The following is a 9,174-nucleotide window of genomic DNA, read 5'->3' as shown; positions in this document are numbered from 1 at the left end:
AGAGATGAGCTCCGCCTGGGAAGAGTCACAGAGGGCCAGGACTCAGGGAACGGGAGCCCGAAGGTGTGAGACTCAGGCCTACATGACAGGAGGAGGACACGGTTCCCGCGCAGAGCCATGAACAGGAGAGATGGGGAAGGCGGGACCGAGGGGGAGAGCGAGGAGAGGACCTGAGGGCTGCAGGTAGTGTAGGAGAGGCCAGCCTGTGACGAGCCAAAGCATTTGGCCTCTGTTCTTAGCTAGATATTAGGCATGGGAACTGACTCTGGAAGGCTGCCCTGGGAGGGACTTCTCCAGCACTGGGAGAGATTGCACCGGGGAGAGCTGAGAATCGAGCAAGGAGACCACAGTGAGGTTTTAACACAGTGCCGCCACCACAGCCCGGCATCCCCCTTGTGCCGCTTCGGTGGGTGTTGTGTTCAGGGGGTGACCTCCACCTTACAGGGCAAAGCGGGGCGCATCCACACCTCTCCGCACTCAGCCTGTTAAACGCAATGCCTCCTAGTCTTCCTCCTGCAGCCGTGCTGGCCTCCTGAGGGCGCACCCGGTTCAGCTGCAGAGATCTTGGCTCGGCGGGGCCCTGCTTGGGATTTCATGCTCTATTGTTGCCATCTTGAAATTTTAAATTTTTGAATGAGTGGCTTTTCGACATGTTTCTCTGCACCCCACAAATGATGGGGAGGGGCCGCTCCCAGCAGTCTACAGGTGGAGCCTTCAGACAATTCTTGAAGCCTCAGGGCAAAACAGCCCGAGAACCTTCTAAGCTTTGCCAAGATTAGCAAAGGAAGGTCACCAGGCTCTCTCCAAAGATGCCAGAGAGAGGGTCTCTCCTGAGGTGGCCAGGGACAGATTCTTCAGGGCCCTCCCTAGCTGGCCAGCTGTGGAACATCTGAACCGTGGCTCCAGTACTCTTCAGCTTGGGGGGACAGGATGAGGGCGTTCTTGACTTTGCAGAGACTTCAGGAAGAAAGTACTTGGTGAAAGGTGAGGCCACCCGTCAGCTCCTGCTGCTGTCCTGCTTAGTCTCAGCTGTGTGGTTCTCAGCGTGTTTATTCTCTGCTTCCCAGTGACCAGTGGACAAGGCTAAATTTCTCATTTCCTCCAGGGAGGCTGGGGAGAGGCACGGGGCACGGAGAGGAACTCGTATTTATTGCTGTCCCCTGTGGCTCCCTCCCCAGCCTCCGCCCCCTCCTGCAGCCACATGGCCCTCTGGCTTCTTCCTGCAGCCACCAGCCCAGGCAGGCGGTGCCTCATCTCGTCTCTGGGGCCACAGAGCCTGGTCCAGGGCTCACCCTCCACTTCTTCTCACCTCCCGGCCGTGCAGTTGAATGAGAGCTGCTGAGGCTCACCTCACCTAGGAGGCTGGGGAGATCTGCAGTGCAGTGCGGGTTCAGTCCTGGAGCCGGGAAGCCACAGGAGAGCGAGGTAGGCTTTGCTTCATCTTGTTGCGTGGGGATAGAGCAGCTCTGACGTCCATGCGTGGGCCCCTGCTGCACTTCCAGTCGGTGGCGTCTTCTCAGCTGGCAGAGATTCACAGGTGTGTGAGACTGTGAGGAAAAAGAGCAAGAGGGGCATGATGGGGGGTGTTTCGGATGGATGTCTTTGCACAGATGAGACCAACAGCGCAGTGCATGGAACACAAAGCTGGGTCTTGTTTCCTCTGGGGGACAAATCTCTTCCAAAGTTGTATCTTTCGGCTTCTGCATGGGGAAAACAAGTTTGCCAAATGCCTTTTCTTTGCAAAAATGTAGATCTCTACCATGATTCTTTTTTATGCCTTTCTGAATTCCTTAGTGAAAAATGTGTTCAGGTTAACAGAGAACAGCAAGTGCTTCTAACGTAGGGTACCCGGGGGCGATAGGTGGAAGAGAATGCGCACTCTGTGCAGGGTTCTGGTGGAATTCCAGAATTTTCCAGAATTTTCCAGAATTCGAGAATTTTCCAGAATTTTCTATGGAGCAGTTGCACTTCCTGAGTTTTCCTGAGATTAAATGCAAATGGTGACAGTGTACACTGAGGATGACCAAGCAGGTGGATCCCCTGTACTCTGCGGCAGGAATCGCCCACGGGGATGGCAGGATTTTGTCTGACTGCTGTTGTGGGTCACCATTTCTTTTAAAATGAGGAGTGAGCTGGAACCCAGAGAAGGGTCAAGTCTTGTTCAACGGCACTGCAGATGGCTCTGGATGTTTTTGTTGCTGTTGTTTGCCTCTTTTCTTTTTATTGCTTCATGTTAACCTCAGCCAGCCTCTCCTCTGGGAGAAGTATCTCATGCTAACCTCGTAGAAATCAACCTATTTCTGTCTATTGATTCTGTCTGTGCACTGTTCTCCTCTGGCTTGTTTAGTTGAGATGTTCGTTATTTCTTGCCACTCACATATTTTACTTCAGGGAACCCCCACCCCCACCAGTACCCCCCAGGCCCCACCCTCCACTTCTCACCTCCCCCCCTACAGTGTTCCTGGGAAACGCAGTTCCCTGCTGTGTCTCACTGCATCTTAGGCACCTGCTGTTCACAGCTACGCTACCTGCAAGTGTGGTCAGGCGACGGTCACATTAGGTGTCCCTTGGGAGCTGGGTAGAGATGAAAACTTCAACCTTCCCTGTGCTTGCGCATCTGTACTTTGTCCTGGTCCCTGGGAATCCCAGTGCCTGCTGCAGTTTAAGAAGCTCTGACAAGAGACGGTGGCCGAGGCTGCCCAGGTTGGCCCATGGCACCTGCCTGTCACAGCGCTCGGCGCCTGTGCTGCTCTGCCACCCAGACATCGCATTTCCTTCTCCACCCCATTACCCATTACAGACTGATCTGTGCCCTCAGTCCCTTATCCACCCCCGCCAACACCGAGCACCCTGAGGTCTCTGACTTTATGGCACCTGGCTCAGGGCTGTGGTGTGAGGCCCTGCACACTGGATGAGGGTGGCTGCCTAGATTCCCCTCCTGGAGCCGTCACTGGGCTTTGATTGACAAATCGGTAGCCCTTCTCCATGCTAGGTGTTTAGCTTGTGCTCTGTCTGTGTTGAACTCACAAATGCATGAGTGAACATATTAGTGTGCGCATTGTGCGAAGGATTTGGAGTTGTCAGACAGATCTAGAGCTTGAAGCTTTCCATAGCTTTCCCCTGACACTCTGTTTTTTTTTGTCCTGAGACTTTACTGGACTTAGTTATTGACTGAATACTTTGAGTCCCCACACTGCCGTGCCTCTGAGAACCTGTGACATCCCTGTGACACCCTTGCCACAGGTGCTTCCCCGTCAGGTCAGGACCCCCTTCTTCACCACCCAGGTTGAGCTGAGTTCTTCAGGCCCTCCCACACCAGCCCATTTGCTGTGCGCCAGGCTTGGGACGCTAAGGATGCAGATGTGAATTCTGCTTCCGTGATGCCCCCTGTAGAGGACTTTTGGCCCCTCAGTCTTGCTGCTCCCTACAAAACCATGAAGGAAAATTAAAGAAGGCTGATTGCTGACGAATGCTGGCATCAGGAGCTTGAGGCAGCGAGGTGAACCCTGATGATGCTGCTGCGGCTGAGCCCAGCAGCTCGAAGCCCACGCCTCACCTGTAGCTCCTAACAGGAGGCCCTAGTACCTCCCCAGCCTGCTCAGCCTCAGTTTCTCAACTGATGGACAAGACAGGGAACTGCAGGGAAAGGAAACCTTTGACTTTCCTGAGGGCACAGAGGAGCCCAGGCCCCAGGAGCTCCGGGGGGACCAGCAGGGCGGTGCAGCTTGGAGCCGAGATAGTGAGGAGCAATGTCACTGCACCGTGCCATGGACTCAGCTATGGGCCTCAGCATGGTTCTCTGGTGCCTTCCTCCCCAGAGCACAGGCGGTGATGGCTCCCAGGCATGGTGCCCCGAAGCCCAGAGGAATCTGTTGGGTACTGAGTGTAGGCGCGGCTGGTTTTCAGTGGGTCTGCACCAGCCTGCAGCAAGCTCCACTTCTTGAAAGCAGCCAGGAGAGGGTCAGCAAGCATTTCCCAGTGTGCAGGAAAGCCCAGGAGCCTGCAGATGTAACCAGCCCCTGCCTGGCCCTCGTAGTGGGGAGGGCTCTGCTGCATGCCGTTTTCCCTTCTCCCCCTACACTGCTGTGCTGTCCAGATTTTGCCTTCAATTCTTTATGGAGCTGGGTGGATCTCACCTGCTGCTCCTGTGCAATGTGAGCGTAGCGAGGAGGAAGCTTGTGCTTCCCACCTGTTCTCCAGGGTAAGATGGCACTGACTGCTCAGGCCACTCAAGGGACCACGCTGGCTCCCTTCCCCCTGCTCCTCCTGCTGCCCCCTCATCTGGAGCTTGCGATGCACACCTCCCAGGTGCCCAGAATTCTTTTTCTTCCTGTTGTTCCTCCCTCTCTTCACTTCCGGGCTTCCTGGATGCCCGTCCATCTGGCCCTGCAGAAGCAGTGTGTTATGGGTCATTTCCTAGCTGCTCAAATCCACTTTGATCTCCTTTAACAAGTGCAGGTGTCACAGCAGAGCGGCATTAACCTGCACAAGGACGGTCTAGCTGGATGCCACAGGTCTCCGAAGGGATCCAAGGCTACACTTAACCTCTTCCAAATTCAACACTTCTTTTTCAACTGGAGGCATGTGGTGGGCTAGACAGAGGCAGACCTGCTTTTGGATTCCCCTATGTGTTACTTCTTTAGACAACTAATTGTATCTTGCTAGATCTTAGTTTTATTTCTGGAAACGGGTGTTAACACTTAGCACACAAATGTAGAGAAGGTCAATGGATTTTAAGTGCCTACCTAACAGGTTGTTTTAAGAAATAACCAGATCTTTCCAGGCCTAGTACTGCATGCCTGTAATCTCAGGTAGTCTGGGAGGCTGAAGCGGGTGATCTCAAGTTCAAGCCCAACCCGTGCAACTTAGGGAGACCCTGCCTCAAAAATTTAAAAGTGAGCTGGGAATGTAGCTCAGTGTAAAGGCCCTGAGTTCAATATCTAGTATTAAAACAAGAAAAGACAAGGAGAGGAGAAGAGAGGAGAGGAGAGGAGAGGAGAGGAGAAGAGAGGTGAGGAGAGGAGATGAGAGGAGAGGAGAGAAGAGGAGAGGTGAGGAGAGGAGAGGAGAGGAGAAGAGAAAATCTTGAAAAACAGACTGGCCAAGATGGCGAAAATGAGAAAATTATCACTCACAGAATATTTGAAGGGACATTCGGTAGTAGATGAAGGGTGTAGCACATGTAGCACATGTAGCACATGTAGTACATGTACTGGCAGCACATGAAGGGTGTTTCTAAACATTTAATGCTTGCTCCGAGTGGGAAAAGAGAGACCCACCAGACCAATGAGTGGAAATTATAGGGTAACAGATTCCAGCTCAATGTGCGGAAGAATTCACCCACCACCAGAATTGTCCACAAGTGGTGAGCTTGTGGCGTGGGGGACACCCTGTCCCTGGCGAGGCTCCAGTGCCCTGGAAGAGGAGAGGCCTGAATGTTCCCCGAGGGATGCCTGTGCTGGGTGGGGTCTGGGTGATGACCTGAGAAGTCCTTTCCCGCTCCTGAGGCTCCTGATGTCAGCGCCCTAATCCAAGCCACAGACACACACACACACAACGGCCCCCAGGCTGGGGTGACGAGAGCCGATTCTTAGTAGCCAGCCCTGCTATCCGCTGCACTGATTTTAAAATAGGATCTCTCCAACAATGAAGTAGGTTGGACTTCCAGGAAAAAGCCAGAAATGGGAACAATGATGAGGGAAAAGTTCACTCCAAACCACTCTTCTTGGGTCGCCCCGAACCGGACTGTGACTCAGTCCTTGTGCTGCAAACACATTCCTGTTTGATGGAGAACTGCCATGTTTTGGTACATTTTCAGCCAAACCAGAGGCAGGCAAATATCGGTCACTCTCAGAACGCTGCGCCCGGTGTCTTTGTCTGTGGAGGGACTGTGGATACGTGCTCTTAACCACGGAGAAATCTACAGTGAAAAGTGAATTGAATGGCTCTGCTGTCCTCTAACGTCAAGGTCCCGGAGTGGGAAGCTGGACATGGGGAGAGGCGGCCACTGCCTGTCTGTGTCGGGTCCTCAGCCCCTGTCTTTCACCCACCTTCCCTTCTCTACTAATGGAGCCTCGGTCACTCTATCCTCTATGCCACCGAGGACCCAGACATGGCCTCCCAGAAGTCAGGGCTTAGCTTGGCGGGCCCGGCTGCCCTGGGTCCTGGTGTCCTGTGTGGTCCAGGCAAGCTGGCTGCTCTCGAGGCTTGCGGTGCTCTCCTCTCCTGCAGACAATGGGCACTTTTTCAGCATAGCTCTGCTTCCTTCCACCTCACTTTGAGATGCTGGGTGAGAAGTATTATCCTTTCAACAGATACAGGCATCAGCAATGCCTTTGATCGTCAGAGCCTTATGGATCATGAAATGTTTTATTCTCCAGGTTTATCTAGGCTTTCTCAAAAACAACAATACAGAAAAAAAAAATCCTTTTGAAATATACTTCACTGCACAGGGCAAAATCAGAGAAGCCCTTGCAGCCCAGCATGTTTATTTTTAGATGCGCCTGGGCCAGCCGGCATAGCAGAACAGCTGTCTAATGTCCGAAGCGGCCCTGGGAATTTCCTTTAACAAGGCCGAGCTTCCGCCCATTGTTGAGGCACAAAGGGCAGAGGGAGGGCCCACGGGAGGCTGCTGTGGGCCCCGCCCAGGTGGAATCTGGAACCTGTCAGCCCTCCCGCAGTGGTCCTGAGGGCCGGGGTCAAGGAGTGGAGTTCCTGCTGTGCTGGGCAGATGCTGATGATGAGGAGCCATGAAAGCTTGCTTCACCCCCAATATCTCAGAAGCCTGCAGAGCAAGTCAGAAATGCAGGCCCCACTTTCTGTTTAGGGCAGAGACTCAGACCCTTGCTCGTGCTGTGACAGATTCTGCTACCGTCCGAGCACAAGGAGCCATTTGAGGAGCCCGGGTTAGATGGCAGTGAATGAAGGTTAAAGTTTTAAGCGTAGTTGAGCTTTTAAAACTAAGCACAGAAGCACATACACACACCCAGCACACGCATACACCTAGTATGAGGGCAAACATCTGGTCTCCGAATCATCCACAATTCTGCTATTATCACAGGCCAGCTACTGACCTCTGATTTATTCATCTACAAAATGGATTCAATAGACCTCATGTCTTACTAGTTTGGGGATAAATAAGATACAATATTACAGATAACCAGACTTAAACCAAGCTTTGGTTTCAGGTGCTGCAACTTGATTCTAATAAGCTTTACGCTCTTACAAAGAGAGTACTGTTAAGAGATTTTTTTTTTTTAATTTAAAGAGAGTAGTAAATGAGAAACAAACAAAGAAAAGAACAGTAGCAGCATATCGGTATCGCAAACACAAACAAATCAAAGCAAGAACATTCAAAGAGATACAGAGTCTCAAGACAAAACAATACAAATCAACAGTGGTTGTTGCATTGCATATCGCTAGCCTCAACTACATTGTTCAGATTACCAGATGTAAGAGTGAAAGATTGCTCCAATCATTAGAGGGAATAAGAAAATAATTCTTCGATAAAACAGTAGAGATAATACAGAGTTTCACTAGACAAGATGGTAGGAGTTCACCATTGTAATTCCATTGCATATTGTTACTGTTACAATTGCAGTTTGTTTGTAGCCACTGTAGGAAAGGAACGCACTTTGTCCCGTGGTTGGCGGGGATCCTGCTTACGTCAAGTGCTTCCCTCCTGGGCAAGGTCGCTGCGTCATTACTCAGAGGCAGCACGCTCAGGGTTATGTCAAGAGTCTCAGGTATGGATGGTGGTGCACACTGCCCTGTCTGGGAGAAAGAGGTCCTGCACATACCAACCCCAGCTCAGGGCAGGGCCAGGATCCTCCGGCTCTGCCAGCAGGTGGATGCCCAGCCCCCTCTAGGCCCCAGACGCAGGAAATCATTTTCCAGCCCATTGGTGAGAATGTGAGAATGTCCACAAAAATGCTTTTATGGATTGTTTTGTTTGCAAGTGTTTATTATCAGACACCCCTCAGGGGTTCACGGGCCAGGTTGCGAATGTCCACCGCCAGGCCTGGGAATTTCCTTCCACAGAGGCTGTGCTTCCTTTCTTTGTTATTCCTCAAAGAACAAGCTGAAGCATTGCTCAAGATCCTTACCTAACCCTTCTTCCTGCCCACAGTGTCTCCGCACTGCAGGAAAATCACTGCCAGCCCCATAGGAAGCAAAGATATTGGGAGCTGAGCTGTGTGTGCGCATGTGTGCGTGCATTCCTGCTGGTGGAGGGGACACAGGCGACAAAGTATAAACCATTTCACTTGGAAAGCTTTCCACTCAGTGGTTTTTTGTTTCTTGTTTTGTCTTCTTGAGACAGGGTCTCGCTATGCAGTTCAGACTGGACTTGTGCTCACTTTGCAGCCCAGGCTGGTCTCCAACTTGCAGCAATCCTCCTGCCTCAGCCTCCCAAGTGCTAGGATTACAGGCATGGGCCACCACGCCCGGCCCATTCACTCAGTGTTCTATATGGACTTCTCAGAAGACCACATAGGACTTCTGCTTTCTCTATTATCGTGTGCATTCCTACGGAAAATCCTGAGCACCGGACACAGCCTTCTAGAATCCTAGCTGCTTTTCCCCTGTAGGGTTTGCTTATTGGCTCTAGCAGGGCTGGGAAGAACTGAAAGCTCTTTCAATTAACTAAGAATTAATTATTGAGTGTAACTGACAAGACAGAACTACTGAGCACCAAGGGAAGGCAGAAGTTCTGTCTGCAGGAAATTCCAGAGCATGTGATGCATTCACACACACACACACACACACACACACACACTTTAGTGCTTTGTGAGAGAGTAAAGGAGCAAGTAACTGAATAGGCTAAGGGTAGGAAAGATGATATGATGGTCATGAGCCCTCATCTAGCCTGAGACTCCTCAGTGAGACATGTCTCTTCAGAGACAGTCTCATGGTGGCCTCACTAGCTGCAAATTCCAGGCGCCACTGCCGTGTGTGCCCACATGCACATACATATGTACACATGTATGCACATATGCATGCATGTGCACATAATACATGTGCATGCACATACACACACATGCACAGAGCCTGTTCTCAGAGGCATGTTTGCTGTCTGGTGGGAAGACCTCCCACTGCCTGCTCCCCGCCAGCTCCACACCAGTCTTAGCCTGGACCCCGTCTCCTGGTCCCTGCGGAGATACTTCACATCTGAAG

General features: G+C 51.8%; 1 protein-coding gene across 3 annotated transcripts in view; it reads left to right on the top strand.

Moving 5' to 3' along the window:
• Positions 1–996: 996 nt before the first annotated feature.
• The window catches only part of Adgrf5 (adhesion G protein-coupled receptor F5), a 70,808-nt gene continuing 62,630 nt past the window's right edge, over positions 997–9,174 (top strand). For 2 of the 3 annotated variants that reach the window (XM_005389872.2, XM_005389870.2), the window contains exon 1: positions 998–1,425. The gene's annotated coding sequence lies outside the window, so the exon portion shown is untranslated. Of the gene's footprint in view, positions 1,426–9,174 lie in introns of all 3 variants that reach the window. The other variant, XM_005389874.2, reaches the window with a different exon arrangement.

Source organism: Chinchilla lanigera, unplaced genomic scaffold (genome assembly GCF_000276665.1).
Source record: "Chinchilla lanigera isolate Chin_1 unplaced genomic scaffold, ChiLan1.0 scaffold00036, whole genome shotgun sequence".
Taxonomy (NCBI): domain Eukaryota; kingdom Metazoa; phylum Chordata; class Mammalia; order Rodentia; family Chinchillidae; genus Chinchilla; species Chinchilla lanigera.
Note: the sequence above shows the minus strand (reverse complement) of the source record. Positions and strands in the feature narration are given on the sequence as shown.